Raw genomic sequence first — 21,381 nt, 5'->3', positions numbered from 1 at the left:
ATATGCTTGTCTAGTGAAGTGTAGATATAGCTCATATGCTTGTCTAGTGAAGTGGAGATATAGCTCATATGCTTGTCTAGTGAAGTGGAGATATAGCTCATATGCATATCTGTTGTGAATGTGGGTACAGCTTATATGCTTATCTGTGAATGTGGGATATAGTTTTTATACATATCTGTTGAGATGATGATAGAGCTAACATGCTTATCTGTTGAAAAAGGGAAAATGATAGGTAACTTGGACTCATAAGTTGTATGACATAAATATGTGATTTATGTGAAAGTATCAGTGTTGGCCATCTATCAATTGCTAATCTTTTAGTCATTGTTCATGGTTGGTTTAGTATATTTCTACTGGGCTGTGGCTCACCCTATATGGGAATATCACTTTCAGGTACAGGTAGCATGCCACCTCCAAGGACATAGCTTGAGAGGCTAGAGGCGGACATACTTTTGTCGTTTCATATTTGATGTATTATATGTAAATTCAAGGCAAGGACTTAATGTGTAAACGAGTTAGTACTCTTATATTGTAACCAAGTGTTCACTTGGAAAGCTGTAAGCCTGTAGGTCATTTTCCTTTTGTTGTTAGCATGTAATACTTCTGTAATGAAACTCTGATAAATAGAAGAATGTGGTTATTTCATATGTTAATGAATGTCTTATTTGATGGGTTTAATGCCGTTATTTTGAGGGCGTTACAATGATCTTGCCACTTATCTAAATATATATGTGGGGATTGCTACTATCCTCTGTAGTAGAGTGAGGTCCCCTATTTTTAATAGCCATATAATAATTCATTATAATTGAGTTTGTGAGGTTATTAGAGGGGTATCCTTTTTTAGCACTTTGTCTTCTCCCCTTCCATCTCTTTATTATGGCTGGTTTGCTATTATTTCCATCCAGATCCCAGTTTACAAATGATTTAGGCAATTGTAGTTTAGCTGGTGGGTACTAAGACGTATGATGTATCATTCCATGGGAATGCTTCTCCATTTTTATCACTGCAGCCACCACTGTTGAGACACAATAATGTCCTTGCTGCACAATACCTCAACTAACATCAATATCCACCATCAAATTTCAGTAAAACCTTTAGTCTTGCTGTCTATGGAGTGTTCTAGGAACACTTAATGATTTTTGACGGCTTACTTCCTATAAATTCTAAAACAGCCATTAAGTAACTTTTTTGACTCTGTCTCTGAAGGTTACTCTTTCAGGATAAGGTAGCCAGATTGATCCTTCCTCCAAAGAAATATGAGAATGGAGAAGTTAAAGTAAAAAGTACACATGAACCCTTTATATTTAAAGTGCTTTGCATAAGTATTAATCAGGTTGTGTTTTGATTGAATATACACTTGACTCATGGTTGGTGTAACATCTGTTAATGCTCTGAAAGTTGATTTCATTTTATTGAGACAAAATGTTGGAAGTGAGCATGCCGGCCTCTTGACAATGACCAACATATTATCTTTGCGCTTCTCTTTTCACCATCTGCAGTTTAATTTTTAGAATGTTTTCTAGGCCACTGGTTTAGAATCATGCTACAAATATCTATACTCATAACAAAATTTAGTTACTGCATTGCTGGCTTGGTGCTAACCTAGTACCTGATCCATGATGGTATGTTGCTAATTTGTGATGATTTGGTGCAGATCAGGTGCAGCGTGGTGTTTTGTTTTGGCACATAATGATGAGGAAGTTTAGCCAAGGAGGTTCATCTGCATTTTGTTTGCTTGCTTATGCTTTTTTTGTTTGTCATGTAATTTTTAAGAAATTTATCAAACCTTAAAAGGAGTTATGATGATTTTATATATGCATTTTTTTTTTGTTGTTGTGATTGGATTTTAGGGCATATTACTGATTAGTTGAGGAACTATTTGGAGCTAACTCTCCAAAGAATTTGTACATATGATAATTTGATATATGAATTTGTTTTTTTGGTATTGGGTTTTAGGCCATATGACTCATGAGTTGATGAATTTTTTGGAGCTAACTCTCCCAAAAGTTAAGGATGGAAAGAAGCCAAAATTCACTTTAGGCGTTGCTGAGCCTAAGATTGGATCACATGCCTTGAAGTGACCAAGATCCCCTGCCAAAGTAATGAGTTTGTTCTTGAGCGTATTTAGTTAACATGATGTATGGTTTATTGTCATTTAGGCCTTGTTTGTCATAACCTAAAAAAGTCAAAAGGTCATTATCCTATTTAAGTCATATCATCTTATTTAAGTCACGTTACCTCTCTACCACATCATTTCAAACCCAACGCATACCCAACCCATATTTCATAAAAAGTCAAAAAGTACACTTATTTAGATCATCCCAAACCACCCCTTATTATGGGACGTTATAGAACCTGAAGGTTTGGATTTTTTTACGCTTTTCCACATCTCTCTGTAGTGTCAATGTCTTGCTGTTACGTTTTTTTTTTTCCTGAAATTACTTCATATGTTATGTAACTTGTTTCTTCTATGTTCTCAAACTTCTGTAGCCTGGTGATTTGGAGAAAGCCTAACATGGTCTGGGGCACAATTACAACAGGGCAAAGGTCAAATTCAATGTTAACCGCGTTGACAATATGGTTATTCAGGCTATCTTCCTTCTTGATATTGTTGATAAAGATATCAATTCCTTTCCATAAGAGTCAGGTTTGTCACTTGTACAATTCAATTTTGTCTTGGGAATATCATCTTCAGGTTCATTATTCTTTGGAACTAGTTTACTCTTTCTTGCTTTTAAGAGCAATATTTGGGTATTTTTGGGATTTGTTGTTTTGAAATTGCGACGTTGTATGAAGCTTTATGGATGTTTTTGATATTTATTCCAATTAGATTTTGTTAAAGTTGTTCTTTGATTTACTTAATGCAGAGAATGGTACTCTTGGCATCTTCCTGAACTAGTAAAGATTGTCAATGACAACTATCTTTATGCCAAAGTTCCAAAATTTGTTGAGAACAAATCAGAATTGTTTGAAGACAAACTACCAGGCTTGATTGATATAGTTGGAGATGAAGATAAAGAAAAGGTGGATCACCTTTTGGCGGGGTACAAATTAGTTTTTGGTGGTATAGATTAACTTTTGGATATTAATTTTGTTTAATCCTCTTTTATGTATGGAATTATATTTTTGAGATTGGATTATATTTGGTTTGTATGGAATTTCTATTGGAAATATTAATTTGATGTTAAATATGAATTTTTTTTATGGTTGAAAGTGAAATGTGTGCATGTTGTGGAATAGTTGCTAATTTTATCAGTATATGGATTATTTTATTTATATACAATGTACAAATTGTACTAATAATGGAATGAATACAGGTGGTCGAGAAATTAATTAAAAAAATTATAAAATTTTTGGTGACTAAATATTTTGGTAGTCAAAAATGCAAGCAAAGGTTTTTCATGACTAATATTTAGTAGTAAAAAAGAAATAAAAGACTTTTGGCGACCAAATAGTTAGTAGCCAAAATAAATCAAGATGAAGGAAGAAACTTTTGCCAACTAAATATTTTAGCCACGAAAGAACATGGCATTCTTTGGCGACTAAATCGTTTGGTCGTAAAATACCATGAAATGAAATTATCTAATCTTTTGGCAACTAAACTGTTTAGTCGTGAAAACTAACAACGACTAAACTATTTGGTTGCTAAATGTATTATTATTAGTGATTGAAATTTTTAGTTAGTAAATGTATTAGTATTAGCGACTACATATTTTAGTTGTTGAAAGAGAATTTCATTGTGATGTAATTACTTTCGGCGACTAAATATTTGATCTCCAAAACGTTATGTTTGGTGACTAGGTCCGTTAGTAGCCGAAGATAAGATAATTAGCAACCAACGTCAATTAAGTCGCCATTGACTATTATAGCGATCCCGGGTTTACCCTTGTTATACCGTGATCCGGACATGTGTCCGTGGATGTTGGTAGTTGTTTATTATCTTGTTTACATCCTTTCTTACTTTGTATTTGAGTTATAGGATGTGTTGGGCGGGTTGGTTACAGGTTGGTTGAGTTTAGAAACCAAAACTAGTTGCCCAGATTTTTGGCTTGTCCGCTCGAGCGGAGGTGTTGGCGCTCGAGCGGGGAATACATCCATCCAGTATCTTGTTGTGCAGTGTTGTGAGCTCGAGCGTAGGGTTGGGAGCTCGAGCGGAGGCCTGGTTCTGCAAAAGTGCTGAGCGAGTGCATTCTGCGCTCGAGCGGGAGGTTGGCCGCTCGAGCGGAAGTCTGTGAGTGGACGCTCGAGCGGGGTGTTTTACGCTCGAGCGGAAGACTGGGTTTAAATCCCGAAATTGTGACTTTTCAAATCACTTTTTCACTTTCTCTTCTCTCTCTTACTTTTTCAAAATCACCATTGTTGAGCCTCTCACTCTAGACTCTACCTTCTATCTAGGTTTTGATCTAGTGGGAGTGATTTACTCACCTTTGGCCTTTACAAAAAAGTTGTTGATCGTCGAGGGCTTCATTTTAATCTGAAAATCTCGGGTTTTGGAGCACGTTGGGTTTTGTCGTCTTCTCCTTTGGGACTCCGAATTTGAGGTAGGGATATCCTACTCCTCTCTATGGGTTTTGTCTTTAAATTTTGGTATTTTGAAATGTTGGGTTTGTGTTGGTAATTTCGTGAAAGTTTGGGGCTTTTGTGTAATTTTACAAAAGTTGGGGTTTTATTCATAATAAACCTAGAAGCATGTTTGGCATAGAAAAGTGGAATGATTGTTGAATCATTGATGAAAATGGGACCTAAGGGTTGAAATGGTAATAAACCTAGAAGCGTCTGAGGAACGTCGTTGCTATGAGTTTGAGCGGAAGTTGAGGCGGGGCCTCAAGTTGAGAATTGGTGGGTCTTATATTCGAGAGTATAGACACCTAGTGGACGCTGCAGCTCATATGGAGCTTATGATGCAGGAGGAGGATGAGGGTCAGAGAGGCTCCAAGAGGAGCCAGGATAGTCAGGGTGATGGCAGGAGGCAGAGGGGTTCTAACCCTCAACAGTCGCAGGGTGGTGTTGCTAGATCGACCTTCCCAGTGCCGAGTGCAGGCTCCGGGAGAGGTGGTCAGGGGGATTTCACCTGTTACAAGTGTGGCCAGCTGGGTCACAAGGTATCTGTTTGCCCGCAGAAGGGTGGGGGTCAGAAAGCTGCTTCTTCTTCAGCTAGACCGCAGAGTCAGAGTTTGGGCAGGGGGCAGCTCTTGACTTGTTATCAGTGTGGACAACCTGGGCACATGAAGAGGTTTTGCCCACAGTTGAGTGCCACTTCGGGAGCGTCTGGTTCTAGGCAGACGCAGGGTTTTCAGCCAGCTCAGTCTGTGCAGGCCTCGAGGGCCAATCCGGGAGCTTCGTCATCCCAGTCTGTGCAGCAGTCTTTTGCTCCGAGAGGTGAGCAGGTAGACCAGGGGCCTACGGGGCGCGTGTATGCTGTTACCGCCCAGGATTTAGTACCGGCTCCATCAGTAGTGAGAGGTACTTTTCTGTTTTGCAACTCGGTTGCTAATGTGTTGATAGACACGGGTGCATCTCATTCTTTTGTATCTGCTGCATTTGCATCTGTTTTGGAATTGGAGTTAGCACAGTTAGCATCTCCTATTTGTGTGGTATCGCCTTTGGGTGGTGAGTTGATTCTGAAACAGGGTGTTAGAGGATGTGATATAGAGGTCGCCGACTATAGGCTTCCTTTTCCATTTGTTGTCATGCCCATGAAGGGTTTTGATGTTATTTTGGGTATGGACTGGTTATCGTCATACCGGGCTGTTATTGATTGCTACCGCCAGAGGGTTACATTGTGTACCTTGAGCGGGGAGTGGTTCCATTTCTTGGGAGACCGGGTTGGTAGTGTTTTGCCACCGGGGTATGATTCGCGAGGGCGAAGTGAGCTTAGTGGTTTGCTTGCTAGCTCTGAGAGTAGTGAGTATGATGAGACACAAATTGTATTACCGAGGGTGGTTTGTGAGTATTCGGATGTCTTTCCCGAAGATCTTGTTAGTTTGCCACCTCACCGGGAGATAGAGTTCTCTATTGATTTAGTGCCTGGTACGGCGCCGATTTCTATGGCACCTTACCGTTTTGCTCCAGCAGAGTTGGTTGAGTTGAAAGTTCAGCTCCAGGAATTGCTAGATAAGGGCTTTGTTCGCCCTAGTGTTTCACCGTGGGGAGCACCGGCCCTCTTTGTTAAAAAGAAAGATGGTGCCTTGAGATTGTGTATAGACTACCGGAAGTTGAATCGGGCTACGGTTAAGAATAAGTATCCTATGCCCCGTATAGATGATTTGTTTGACCAGTTGAAGGGTTCCCGTTGTTTCTCTAAGATAGACTTGAGATCGGGTTACCATCAGTTGAGGGTCAGGGAGGAAGATATTCCTAAGACGGCATTCCGTACGCGGTATGGCCATTATGAGTTTTTGGTGATGCCATTCGGACTTACCAATGCACCGGCAGTCTTTATGGACTTGATGAACCGGATATTCCGGGAGTTCTTAGACCGATTTGTGGTTGTTTTCGTGGACGATATCCTTATCTATTCGTCTTCTGAGGAGGAGCACGAGGCACACTTTAGAGTGGTGCTTGAGTTACTTAGAGCCCATAGGCTGTATGCCAAGTTTGGGAAGTGTGAGTTTTGGCTGAGGGAAGTCAAATTCTTAGGCCACGTGGTATCCGGGGAAGGGGTGTCTGTTGATACATCCAAGGTTGAGGCAGTGCAAGATTGGGCACAGCCTAAGAGTGTGTTTGAGATCCGTAGTTTTCTGGGATTAGCTGGGTATTACCGTCGGTTTATGAAAGATTTCTCCAGGTTAGCGTCACCGTTGACTAGACTGACTCGGAAAGGAGTCAAGTTTGTGTGGAGTGAGACTTGTGAAAAGTCGTTCCAAGAGTTGAAAATTAGATTGACCACCGCTCCGGTGTTGATTATTCCGGAGAGAGGGTTGGGTTATGCTGTATATTGTGATGCCTCACGAGAGGGTTTGGGTTGTGTGTTGATGCAAGAGGGAAAAGTGATAGCTTATGGCTCACGTCAGTTGAAAATACACGAGAAGAATTACCCCACACACGACCTAGAGTTAGCAGCAGTGATCTTTGCCTTGAAAATCTGGAGGCACTACCTTTATGGTGAGAGGTTCGAGGTATTCTCGGATCACAAGAGTTTGAAGTATCTGTTTACACAGAGAGACTTGAATCTGAGGCAGAGGAGATGGATGGAGTTCATCGAGGATTATGATTTTGAGTTGCATTATCATCCGGGAAAGGCCAATGTTGTGGCCGATGCCCTTAGTAGGAAAACCATTAGTGATGTAGCTTGTATAGCCATCCGGGAATGGGAGATGTTGGGAGCACTTGGCGAGTTTGATTTGCTACTGGGCGAATCTGTCGAGGCTGCGGCCTTGTTTTCTGTCGTTGTGCAGCCTACACTTGTGATTAGAGTGTTAGAGGCACAGAGAGGTGACCTTGAGGTAGAATCCCTCCGAGAAAAGATCTCCAGTGGGAAAGTTGAGAAGGGTTTGACGGTATATCCCGACCTGAGTGTGAGATACCGAGACCGTTTGTTTGTACCGGAGTCTTGCCGAGAGGAAGTACTCCGAGAGTTTCACCATTCGCGCCTTGCGGTGCATCCGGGAGGTACTAAGATGTATCAGGATTTGGGTCGCCAGTTTTGGTGGCGGGGTATGAAAAGAGATGTAGCTGTTTTCGTATCGAAGTGCCTTACTTGCCAGCAACTGAAGGCTGAGCATCAGAGGCCAGCGGGTTTGTTGCAACCCTTGCCTATTGCCGAGTGGAAGTGGGAGCATGTCACTATGGACTTCGTGGTAGGTCTTCCGAGGACTCAGCGGGGTAGTGATGCTATTTGGGTGGTTGTAGACCGGTTGACTAAGTCGGCGCACTTTATTCCTATGCGCGTGAGAGATTCGGTAGATCATCTTGCCGACTTGTATATTCGGGACGTAGTGAGATTGCACGGGGTCCCAGTGACGATCGTCTCAGATAGAGATCCTCGTTTTACTGCCAGGTTGTGGCAGAGTTTGCAGAGTGCCTTGGGCACTAAGTTGACCTTTAGTACGGCCTATCATCCTCAGACTGATGGGCAGTCCGAGCGTACTATTCAGATCCTCGAGGATATGCTTCGGGGTTGTGTCCTGGATTTCAGTGGGACGTGGGAGAGGCACTTGCCATTGGTAGAGTTTGCCTACAACAACAGTTTTCAGTCTAGCATCGGTATGGCACCGTTTGAGGCCTTGTATGGCCGACCGTGTAGGTCTCCAGTTTGTTGGGCCGAGGTGGGTGATGCACCTTTGTTGGGTCCGGAGTTAGTTAGGGAGACGACGGAGAAAGTTGAGCTTATCCGTAGGAGGCTTGTTACAGCCCAGAGTCGACAAAAGAGTTATGCCGACCGTAGGAGGAGGCCTTTGGCGTTTGAGGTAGGTGATCATGTCTTTCTGAAGATATCACCTAGGCGAGGCCTGATGAGGTTTGGAAAGAGTGGGAAGTTATCCCCTCGGTTTATTGGTCCTTTTGAGATCCTTGAGAGGATAGGTGAGGTTGCTTATCGGTTAGCCTTACCGCCGCAGTTATCCGGAGTGCATGACGTGTTTCATGTGAGTATGCTTCGGAAGTATGAGCCAGATCCATCACATGTGTTGGATTGGACTGATTTAGAGGTAGATGAGGATGCCTCGTATGAGGAGAGACCGGTTCGGGTCTTGGATAGGCGGGATCAGGTCCTGCGTGGCAAGACCATTCCTTTGGTGAAAGTCTTGTGGAAACATCACGGAGTGGAGGAAGCCACTTGGGAACGTGAGTTGGAAATCCGAGAGAAATATCCGGACTTGTTTATTGATATGTAATCTTGTATTTGAATTTTACATTTTGTTGAACTTAAGAGCTTTTATATATGTCTTAAGTTGTGAAACATTGAGAATGTTTTGATTATTGGTAGTATGTTTTGGAACTTGCCTCATATGGAAGTTGAATGTAACATTATATCTGTTGAATATATTGTTGAAATTGGAAGGATAGTGCATAATGTTGATGCATGTTGAAAGTACATGGTATGTCTCTTGTTTAAGGGATGGGATGACCGGTAATGGGTCGAATTGTTGAATGTTAAAATGTAACATTGTTTAAAATGGAGGAAAACTTGTTTTTGAAAACTTGTGTTTAATTTCGGGGACGAAATTCTGTAAGGGGGGGAGGTTATAGCGATCCCGGGTTTACCCTTGTTATACCGTGATCCGGACATGTGTCCGTGGATGTTGGTAGTTGTTTATTATCTTGTTTACATCCTTTCTTACTTTGTATTTGAGTTATAGGATGTGTTGGGCGGGTTGGTTACAGGTTGGTTGAGTTTAGAAACCAAAACTAGTTGCCCAGATTTTTGGCTTGTCCGCTCGAGCGGAGGTGTTGGCGCTCGAGCGGGGAATACATCCATCCAGTATCTTGTTGTGCAGTGTTGTGAGCTCGAGCGTAGGGTTGGGAGCTCGAGCGGAGGCCTGGTTCTGCAAAAGTGCTGAGCGAGTGCATTCTGCGCTCGAGCGGGAGGTTGGCCGCTCGAGCAGAAGTCTGTGAGTGGACGCTCGAGCGGGGTGTTTTACGCTCGAGCGGAAGACTGGGTTTAAATCCCGAAATTGTGACTTTTCAAATCACTTTTTCACTTTCTCTTCTCTCTCTTACTTTTTCAAAATCACCATTGTTGAGCCTCTCACTCTAGACTCTACCTTCTCTCTAGGTTTTGATCTAGTGGGAGTGATTTACTCACCTTTGGCCTTTACAAAAAAGTTGTTGATCGTCGAGGGCTTCATTTTAATCTGAAAATCTCGGGTTTTGGAGCACGTTGGGTTTTGTCGTCTTCTCCTTTGGGACTCCGAATTTGAGGTAGGGATATCCTACTCCTCTCTATGGGTTTTGTCTTTAAATTTTGGTATTTTGAAATGTTGGGTTTGTGTTGGTAATTTCGTGAAAGTTTGGGGCTTTTGTGTAATTTTACAAAAGTTGGGGTTTTATTCATAATAAACCTAGAAGCATGTTTGGCATAGAAAAGTGGAATGATTGTTGAATCATTGATGAAAATGGGACCTAAGGGTTGAAATGGTAATTATGGAAAATGGCCTAATTACATTGTTTAATTAATTGGGATAATTAATTGGTGAGAAATGAGGAAATGAAATGTTGATTGAATATCCATTTGTGCATTTATTTTCTGTTTTAGAAATAACTGCTTTGGGCTATCGGTGGAGGATAGTCGAGATTGTTGTAGACAATGCATGATGATTAGGTAAACGGAAACTAATCAATGGAATGTGTCATGGAACTTGACGGTTGATAGAATACATTAATTGTATGTATTGTGTGATTGTATATAGAACCAATGTGTTTATATACGTTATGTGTAGAGGAGGAGATAGGGGATGTACTCCGCGGTTTAGGGGAAGATAGGGGATGTACCTCTAAACCGGATAGGTATTGGGAGGAGATAGGGGATGAACTCCGTAGACAGAGCTCATATGCTTGTCTAGAGAAGTGAAGATAGAGCTCATATGCTTATCTTTGTGAAGTGTGGATACAGCTTGTATGCTTATCTGTGGATATTGTTGATATACATATCTGTTGTAGAGTGTGGATACAGCTTGTATGCTTATCTGTGGATATTGTTGATATACATATCTGTTGAGAATGTGGATATAGCTTTTATGCTTATCTGAATGTGAGATATAGTTTTTATACATATCTGTGGAAATGATGATAAAGCTAGCATGCTTATCTGATGAAAAAGGGAAAATGAAAAGTAATTGGGACTTGTAAGTCGTTGACATAAATATGTAATTTATGTGATTGTATCAGTGTTGACCAACTATCAATTGCTAATGTTTTAGTCATTGTCCATGGTTGGTTTAGTGTATTTCTACTGGGCTGTGGCTCACCCTATATGGGAATATCATTTTCAGGTGCAGGAAGCATGCCACCTCCAAGGACATAGCTGGGAGGCTAGTGGCGGGCATAGTTTTGTCGTTTTACTTTTGATGTATTACATGTAATTTCAAGCCAAGGGCTTAATGTGTAAACGAGTTAGAACTCTTTGTTGTAACCAAGTGTTAACTTGGAAAGCTGTAAGCCCGTAGGGCATTTTGTTATGAGGTTAACATGTAATACTTATGTAACGAAACTCAATGAAATAAAGGAATGTGGTTAGTTTATATGTAAATGCTTATCTTATCTGATGGGTTTAATGTTATTATTTTGAGGGCGTTACAACTATTGCTGACAAGACTTTGGCGACCAATGGGGCAACGAAGAACTTTAGTCACCACTGACTTTTGGCGACTAAAAATTTGGTCGCCAAAAGTGTTTTTCTAGTATTGTGGTGGTAGAGAGTTATCAATGCCAAATTAATTTAATTTTTTATAAATACATTTTTGAATAACGCTTATAAAAATCAACGATTTGAATCATTAAATTTAATTTGGAAGTGGTCTCACTGATCCTAACAACGTTTATTTTTATTCGTTTAGCTCGCCGTGATAAAACCTATATGTACCAAAAACAAAATTTGGAGTAAATTACTTCAGTAGTCCCTACATTTTATCTATTGTATTATTTTAGTTCTACACTTTCAATTGGCTCAATTTTGACCTTAATTTTAAATTTTGTGTCAATTTAGTCTAATTTATAACACTATTAGAATTTTTGACGGAAAGTAATTAATGAATTAGTTGAGGTTAACTCATTGAGTTAAGCAAATTTATAGTTTTGCTCTTAAAAACATAAAACATGCCATTTATCTGTGTATTTTCCATAAAATAATACTTACAATTGTAATCAATTAAATGAAATTGAGACAAATTTATAAAGTTAGGGTCAAAATCGAGTCAATTGAAATTACATGAATCAAAATAACATAAGGACTAAAGTATAGGGGCTACTGATATAATTTGGCCTAAAATAAAAAATAAAAAATAAAATGTTGGAAAATTTTAGAAGTGAATGAGAATTAACTCCATTTGAATAAAAGGATGCAATCCTTCATGGTGTCTATTCCTATAAAAGGGTGTGAATCCAAGAAACATGACTATTCTAAAGGTCATGAGTACTCTATAAATACCATCCCATCCCATGGCATTGATGCATAAGTTAAGGTTTGTTTTAGGATTCATACATTATGGTGCCATTTGGGAACAAAAGAAAAAAATTGCGTTTTGCAGCTTGGGCCAAAAAAGCCAATATGACTTTTTTGCTTTCAAACCATTTGGGAAGGTAGCTAAAAACTACTTGTAAAATTACAGTTATACTCTCCATGTTGTTTAAATGAGCCACATGGGTGAAAGTGGTTATTTTGTAAAATGGGTGTTAGTATTTTGGTCATTTGATTACGATGTGACAACATAAACAAATATTAAGTAAAAAAGCCAAAAAAATAGCATTTCACCAACTTCTCAAATGATTTTTTGAAAAAGTCAAAAAACTTGGTTAAAAGTCAAAAGTTAGCTTTTAACCATTTTCTCTAAACACCCTATGTCTAGTCGAGTATATAGAAGAGATTGCATGGTACAAAATTGGTTCGATGTACCCATAGAAAGTTGTGCAATTTCTGTGTGAGGTGATCGCTGTATCGTAGAGGTAAGATGTCCATTAATCGCAAACACCAGAGGCGAGGGAGAAATTCTGTTTTGAAGACACAATGTTCAAACACTGGTCTCGGTCACAATCTGTACTAAGTTTACAGAATTTCTGTAAGGAATTTCTTGTTTTTTATTTTATTATTTATTTGCATTAAATTGATTTTATCGAAAATATTTTCCTACAATTTTAAGATAGAATTCTCCTATCTATAATGATACAAATTAATTCTTTTCGGTTAAATTAATATTTTGCAAATTTGATTTCCAGCAAAATTCTGTCTCCTGCTTTCTGCAAAACTCCAAATATTGTTACTGCATCTTTTCTCTAGTAATAGAATCGACAAACATGATTGGTGATTTTTACCTAAAATTGTGTTCAAGTGGAATTCTATTCCAGTATACTAATGTCAGTTCTATATTAAATTTGTTGTCAGGCAAATTTCAGTTTCTGTTGTGATTATACAGTCCATTTTAAATCTGTTTTGCATCTTTTGTCTATGCTTATTTCCTATGTGATTTCTTCCTTAATATGGGTATTGATTATTTTTCTGTTTTGCATATCTATTATAAGAATAAGACATCCATTTGGTTTTTTAAAACATTGAGACTAACGTTCTATCATTTTGATTATGACTATTAAGTCATATTGACTAAGTATGCAACATGATGAACCTGCTGTTTCTACTATACAAAGAGAATGGATCTGCCTGCTAGATTCTATGCCATCCTGTAACAAGGCATCGTTTTGAACACCATATTGTTTTCCTGAATCATAAATTACTGCAATATCATTAGGTTTCAAATCTGTATCATCGTCATTTGACACAGGATTTGGTTCCAGGTAATCCAACCATGCTAAACTGTCAACTGAAGCCTCTGTTTTATCCACGACATTCTTGAGGAATGTACTCTTTTCAAACTCTTCAGCAGTCAAGAGATTTGATGAAACTGAATTCTTTTTATCTGCCACTGTACTAGGGCCAACGAATTCAAACAGTGTAGAATCAACCAAAGCATCTCCCACTTTTTCTTTGACAGGCACAGTAGATTCTACTTGGCAAGAAGATGAACCACCAGCTAACGGAACTGAAACACTTTCAGATGCTACAGAATCTACATCCCTATTAAACTTTGGACGAATCCTTCCACTTCGTTTTGGAGGCAGCTTTGGTTTCTAGGCTCGAGAAATAGGTTGGGCCTTTTTAGATGGGGGTTTCTTAGTTGGAACTGGAAAGTGAGAGATCTAGAAATGGCTTAAACACTGTTGAAGAGTCCCCACATTCCAAACAAGAAACAGTACTGGATAGTTGGCCCCCAAAGATGCCATCAACAAAAGTAGGACCCAAATTTGAGGAAATCCCATTTTCCAGAGAAGTAGTCTGTTTTCTTACACTCAACTGTTCAGTACACAACCCATCAAGTAAACAATGAAGCAACTTATGACTGTCATGATGTTGATGCCCCCTACATTGGGAAGCCTTGGCACAAGCACACCCGAAAAAGGATTTTGGATTTATCACATTTCTCAAGCCAGCCTCTGGACTAGTTTCAATAAAGAGCTTCTTTAAAGAGACGGTAAGAGGACTTACAGACTCATCCAATTCCAGGCAGTGATTCCGTAATCTCTCCATTGCTAAAAGATTCTGCATGATTGAATTAAAGAAGCAAGTATTACCAAGGTTAACCAAGCCTTTGACCACATAACCACTTTTTCCATCCAAACTACTTACAATGGTGTTTTCTAATTTTATCTCACTTATAACACTGCCACTCCCAAAATAAACATCCTCAACATCCGCTGAGGCCCCTTGAAATGATCTCCCCTTTATCAATTTCACAATATCTGACAGCAGATCTTTCTGTTCACTAGTTTCCTCCAATTTTTCAACTGGAATAAGTGTATTGCAAGGGTAGCACCGGCGTATTTGAAGTCTTTCAAATTGGATAGCCAATGGATGACGAGTTTGCCTGGCATGTTGAACTGCATGGGTTTGAGGGGTTGTTGGGAATCCAATCCCCTCACATGAAAGATGACCGCATTCGAAACAAACCCAAATTGCTTTAGACTCAGGTTTCTTGTCCATAGAACCTCCCCCTTTCTTCTTCACCTGCTTGCCCCTTCCCTTACTGCCTGCTTATCAACCAGACCTTCTCTGCGATCTTCACACCTAGTCTGTTCTATAGAACTTATTCTTAAAGAAAATTTAGCTAAATCAATACCCTTATTAAGATGGGAACACACTTTCCTCTCTTTTATGACTGAAAGTCCATCATCAGTGCTTGGAATGCTTTGTTGGGCGACAGTTTCGGCTTTCTGAGAAAGGGTAGAAACTTGCTTCTCTATATGACCACTTCAGGCTTTCTTTTTAACTTTTTTTGCCATTAATTCCTAAAACCAAACCAGGAAAACTATAAACATCAAATACCCAAAAAGAAATAAACCAAATCCATATCCCATTCGGATTGAGGGGTTTGACTATAAAAGAAAAGAAATGGTAAGAAACAAAAATCTTATCACTTATTTGGATGAATGAGGAGAGGCAAAATGATGTGAAAGGAAGAAATTCAGAGAAAGTGAAATATTTTAAAACTCATGTTCTATTTTTCACCAAGCTTGGTGCCATTTATAAAAAAGAAAAAAGAACACCAATAGAGTCCTCTTTTTATCATGTTCATCTAAACATAATGTGAGAAACTGCAATTATTTCTTTTCCTCACTACCATAGTTATAGCGACCCCGGTCTTTTCCCATTTGATTATAGTATCCGGACTTAGGTTCCATAGATTCTGTCATTGTATAATTGTTGTTGTTGTTCCTTATTTTCTCATTTGGAGTTAGGATGTGTTGGGCAGGTTTGTTTCAGGTTGGTTGGGTTTAGAAATCAAGTGTTGCTGTCCAGAATTTTCGATCTTCGCTCGAGCGAGGAGTTGGTCGCTCGAGCGAGCTGTTGTTTTTGGTTCTTCGCTCGAGCCGGGGTTTGGTCGCTCGAGCGAGAGTTTGCGTCTGGTTTGGACCTGTAGCTTTGCATTCTTGGCTCGAGCGAGCTTTTCTTTGCTCGAGCGAGTATTTCTTGTGTCTAGTCGCTCAAGCGACCAAGTCTTCGCTCGAGCGAGCCTGTCCAGTTTAATTAGACAGCATCGGGTTTTTAATCAGTTTTCATCATCTTTTTAGATTCCAAACCCTAAGGTCCGACTTCTCTCTCTCCCTACTCACCTTCTCTCTTAGGTTTGATCTATTTAGAGTGTGTTTCTACCCTAGTTGCTTTATTAAAAAGATAGAGGGAGTCGAGGGCTTTCATTTAATCTGAACATTTGTCGGTTTGGAGCACATTGGTATTTGGGTATTCATCTCTGTCTTCTCCATTTTGGGTTGTTTTCTTCGAGGTAGGGATTTCCTACTCCATTTTATAAGTTTTGTTCTAAGTTTTAGTATTTTGATAAGTTGGGGTTACTTTGATAATTTTGGGAAAACCCTAATTGTTTAAATTAATTAATTTGTATAATTAATTTAAGGGAATTGAGAATTTGGTTAAATTCATGAAATTGGGAAATTTATTGCTTAAATGGTGTAGTTGGATAATGTAAATCACTCGCCCATTGAATTGTTGATATATTTATTTCCAGTCTAGAAATAACTGTTTTGGGCTATCGGTGGAGGATAGTCGTGATTGTTGTAGACATTGCATGTGGATTAGGAATAACTGAAACTAATCACATTGGTTAAGTCATTAATTTTGACTATTGCATTGATACCGAAAATACGTGTATTGATTGAGCATTGCATTTGCATACATTGTTTTGTGTGGGAGGAGATAGGGGATGTACTCCACGGTTTAGGGGAAGATAGGGGATGGACCTCTAAACCGGATTTTGTTTGGGAGGAGATAGGGGATGGACTCCATTAGCATCACTTTTATGTGTGCTTATTTATATAGAAGTGTTTTTATTGATACAACACTAAAATGTGTATCAATCTGGAAGTATGAAGTGTTTTGATTTGAGCTTGAGTCTCATTTGTTTGTTGATATTGGAAGGATGTGAATATGATATATATAATTCACTGTGTAAGTTTGGCCAGGTTCTGAGCCATGTTGATAAAGTTGGAAAGTAAAACGTGTCTTAGACAATAGTGTCATGAGACTGTAAAATGAAGTAATTGATTATCTTGGTTAACCATCTATTGAATGCTATTGCTTTATTCATTGCTTATATTTGGTTTAGTATATTTCTACTGGGCTGTGGCTCACCCTTTATGAGAACATCATTTTCAGGTTCAGGGGATAAGCTACCTCCAAGGACTTAGCTTGGAAGGACTTGGATTTTGAAGACTATTTTTAGTTATTTGTTTTTCATTGTTAGTACATGTAAACACTCAAGCCTAGGGCTTTATTTATATTTGAGTTAGAACTCATACTTTTGTGTCCAAGTGTTGGCTTGGAAAGATGTAAGCCGGTAGGGCATTTACTTTGATGTTACATGTAATTCTTTTGTTTAGTAAGACTCTGATGGATATTATAATGAATTATTAAAGTGTTTTCTTTAAATAATGCATGTCAATGATGTATATATAATGGGTTAATTCTGAGGGCGTTACAATAGTCTTTTCTTTTCATTCCTTACCTAACTTACCAAGAGGATTGTCAAGCAAACATCCTAATGATCAGGAAAAAAAAAAAAAACCCGTTCCAAAGCAATCCAATAAAACAATAAACACTAAACACTAAATAATTAATAATTTAAAAAAACAAACTAACAATTATTAGTAAACCAAACCATTCCTAAAATCCCAATAGTCAATTAATTACAAACCCACATATTAAAACAAAAGGGGGGGAAAAATACAAAAAAGCATAATCACATCAAACGATCAAAACAAGAGATACACTCACCAACCCAATCCAATTATTCCACCAATACATACAAATATTTGAAAAAAAGTAAAACCCATCAAAGATTTGTGTTTGGAAGATACCCAGATGATTAAAAAGAACAAACTATTCAGCTCAAAATCTGATATTGGCTGAACAATCTCTGATGGATTCTCATAAAGAAACTGGTGTTCGAAAGGGTATTGAGCTGTGTTAGAGAGAGAGAGAGAGAGAGTGGTCAGTGGAGTGCACATTTCAAGGGGTTTGGCGCACCTTCATGGTCTCTACTAGCCCTCTCTCTTTCTCTCTCTCAATGAAGGGAGGTGAGTGAAACAGAGAGATGCAATTGGGGATATAAACACAGTTAAAAAGAGGAACAGGGTTTGGCTCGGGACCTTGGAGAGTTATAGTCGTGATAAAATTGAAACCTTTCATTAAATTTAAATTTTATAAAAATTATACTTCAATATTAACATTAAATTAATATTAAATTTTAGTATTTTTTTTTTATTTTTTATTATCAAATTGATTATGTTTGGGTCTTTTATCAAATTATTGTAGATAACCGTTAGATTTACAAGTATGCATGAGTATCGGACGACCAGTTGGATGTCTGGCCGATTGTCCACTGATCGACCACCTCCTTACAAAATTTGTTTCAGGATTTTGAAAAATTTACACTGGTCGGTCGACTGGCCAGACATCCTCCGGTCGTCCTCTCCATCGATAGTTTGATGAAATTCCAAATTACTCTATTAGAACGCGTGATATCAGATGAAATTTTTACTTAAATTTTTATTTAAATTTAATAAAAAAGAGAATAAACATTGGAGATGCTTTTAGACCACATCCAATTGGCGATGCTCTTAGACCATCTCCAATTGGCAAATGTTAAAATAACTTGGTCAAAACTATAATTTGAAAATCTATATAATAGTAAGTGCTTGTTTGGCAGAGCCTAAAAGCTGATTATAACTTAATTTAAGCTAAAATATTGTATTTGGTAGAACTTCACTCAATAGATTATAGCTCAAGTTAAGCTATTTTTAGCTTATTTTCCAAAGTTGCTCTTGAGGTGCTTAAAAAATTCAACTTATGCGGGCAGCTGGTATGGGGGGTGCCTCTATTACACACCACATTTGGTCTCAAGGCATACCACTACTCAATTTACACCTTTAATAATTTGAAAAAACATAATTTTTCTCAACACACACCACAACGTTCCATTTTTGCTCTTAGTCCCACATCAATTAATACACACCTCAAATTTACAAAAAAAAAAAAAAAAAAAACCTAACTGTTAGACATAATTTTTTCCTTAGCCCTCCTTCTCCTCTGAGCCCACAAAGACTCTCTTCCTCACTGACCACTACCCTGAAGCTAGAGAGAGAAAAACTAGAGAGAAAGAGAGAAAACAGATGCCTCTACTTCCATATTTGATCCACAAGCTCTAATTTTTCTACACAGATTTGTTTGGTTACTTAGAAAACTCTAATGGGTCTGTCTCAATTCATCCAATCCATTGATTGGCAACAAGAATCGTACCCAGAATATGAAGATTTCACAATTCTTTCATTGTTTGCTCTGTTCTTCCCATCTGTTCGTTTCTTTCTCGACAAACTTATATTCGAAGTACTATATATATATACAAGTTGTATAATCACACATGATTCGAATTGGGTCTTTGATTATATCACCGCGTACAAAATTTAGATCATTCTACACACAAAAAAAGCTAAAAGATTAAATTTTGTGTTTCAAATATATAGTTGTGAATGTTTTTTTAATATGGGCCAATCTTTATAGCATTTGCTCTGTTCTTCCCAGCAGTGGTGGTTAGGGTTAGGGTTTGGATGTGTATTCAACTAAGGTGTGTATTTAGTTGTGGTCATTTTGGTCATGTTAAGTAAGGTCATTATTATAATAAAAAATAATTAATTAATGGTGTGTCTTGAGACCAAATATGATATGTAAATAAAGGCACCCTGGTATGGGGGGCTGAAATGACTTAAATGGGCCTTTAAAATTGAGAAAATTATGAAATTGCCATGATATATACCCTCTTCGTAGTTGCCCTATGCTCCTCTCCTCTCACACTACTCTCCTCTCCTCTCGACGATCGACGACGACGACTCCTCCACATCGTGAAGATCGCAGCCGATCGTTCAGTTTGGCCCTCTGTTTTCCGTTGATCTGCACATAAAAAGGTAAGATTTTTTGCCCTTTGTATGTTATATATATACACATTGATTTAGGATATATTTTTTTTTTTTTGGTTGTGAAATGGTGTATGAGTTGTGGGGGTTTATCCTTTTTTGTAGAACAGAAAATTTGGGGGTTCTCTGTTATTGGGTATTCACCCCTTTTCATCACGGATCGAACATTTTCGGTAGGTCTAAAAATTAATGCTTGTAGGAGTTTGGGGTTGATTCGAAACAGTAGGGGGTCGGGGATCTTTTGCCCAAAACAAAACTATTCAAAGTCCTACTGAAACTCATACGTAGCTCCACTACAAGCTAGATTTGAATCTTTCATGAAGATTAATTCCCTGTTAGGCGTGGGTTCTCTTTGAGTATATTTTATTATTCAGTTAGTTCCTTTATCTATTTCTAGATTATTGCCTTCTTGTTATCAGATCTATATATCCCAAAATGAGCTAAAGATTGTAAAAATTACCACCCAAAAAAAAAAAAAAAACATTACAATAAGCAAAATTGTCATAAAGTGAAACCAGCCATTGGTAATTACTTGATATCTTCTTGATCCTAAAATCAATGGAAAAGGTTTGAAAACAAGATTTTCTTGAAGGTTTGACTGGTGTAGAGCACCATATTTTGGAGATGATCACCTATTTAAGCCTATTCCATGTAATGTTGGGTTATGAAGGAGTCTATTTTGCTAACATGTTCTCCAATCCCGACATCAAATTTTGTTTTGAGTTGTTTAATTAATTTCTCTTTCAATACTTCGCTTTGAATGAATTACATTTTATATAGGTAAATCATGACAATGTGACAAACTTCTATACTCTGATAAGCACCAGGAACCACCTTGTTTGAAGTGTTGTATTGCAACATGTGATGGTTAGAACCTTTATCAGATGGACTCTTATTGAAAATGGTGAGGTTTTCTCTCTTTGTAATCATGGTGTTTGAATGGAGTTGGAATTTGCTTCTGTGTTTGCCAGTGATATTGCTATTGACTTTGTGTTATCCTTCTTTCTTTTCTTTTCCTTTCTTTAAAAAAAAGCATGATATATTGTTTTATGCACTGGTATTCACTTGTTATTCTATTGGAATGAAAAGTTCAGGAAAACCTCAATAGGATTTTGGTAATCTAGCATCAACAAAGTTTATGAAAGCAATTTCAAGGAGGGGAAGAGTGGAATGATGGTTTGATGAAGAGATGTAGAGTTGGAGAAGATAGAGCCCGTGCATCCATTATTGGAGATTAAAGACCTCTCACCAAGACTTGGACATTGTCAAATTAAAGTTCCAAATGACTTCCTTTGATTGCCGAGAAATTGTGGTGGTAGTTGACATCTACAACAGGCACCACCATCCAATTCCTCAAACATTTTACGTGTAATTTTGCTCTTTTGATATTAGTCTAGTTGTGAACAACATTAAATAATCTCTTTCTAGGTGACAAATAAATTTTAGGTTTTTTTATTTTCTTATTACTGGTATTGTCAATACAATTGCATATGCTTTGTTAAGTTTTGCTTATCTGAAATAGTAGTTGACTATCTATCTTTATGCTTTTCCATTCCTTTCATTTGCATTTCTTATGACCATGTCTTGTTTCTAGTAACCTCCTATGATCATCACTATGATAAGATGTGAATTTTTTAAAATGAACTTGTTTGGTAGGAAAAGTGAAAAGAAGAGAAAGGAAAGAGGAAAAAGAAA

The 21,381-nt window shown here is 38.2% G+C and overlaps 2 long non-coding RNA genes and 1 pseudogene across 2 annotated transcripts; 2 read left to right on the top strand and 1 right to left on the bottom strand.

The window, feature by feature from the left end:
* The first annotated feature begins 2,399 nt into the window (after positions 1-2,399).
* LOC145795093 (uncharacterized) lies at positions 2,400-3,203 on the top strand. The gene is made up of 2 exons (XR_014335317.1): positions 2,400-2,647; positions 2,868-3,203. It is a non-coding gene; the product is annotated as an uncharacterized LOC145795093 (long non-coding RNA).
* Positions 3,204-13,209: 10,006 nt separating this feature from the next.
* On the bottom strand, positions 13,210-15,060 carry LOC114295938 (ubiquitin carboxyl-terminal hydrolase 2 pseudogene; annotated as a pseudogene).
* Positions 15,061-19,535: 4,475 nt separating this feature from the next.
* On the top strand, positions 19,536-21,149 carry LOC114295941 (uncharacterized). The gene is made up of 3 exons (XR_014335316.1): positions 19,536-19,677; positions 20,467-20,590; positions 20,776-21,149. It is a non-coding gene; the product is annotated as an uncharacterized LOC114295941 (long non-coding RNA).
* Positions 21,150-21,381: the final 232 nt, after the last annotated feature.

The sequence above is a fragment of the Camellia sinensis genome, chromosome 7, assembly GCF_055761805.1.
Source record: "Camellia sinensis isolate YWXY chromosome 7, ASM5576180v1, whole genome shotgun sequence".
Lineage (NCBI taxonomy): Eukaryota > Viridiplantae > Streptophyta > Magnoliopsida > Ericales > Theaceae > Camellia > Camellia sinensis.
The sequence above is the reverse complement of the archived record's forward strand: the minus strand, read 5'-3'. Positions and strand labels throughout refer to the sequence as shown.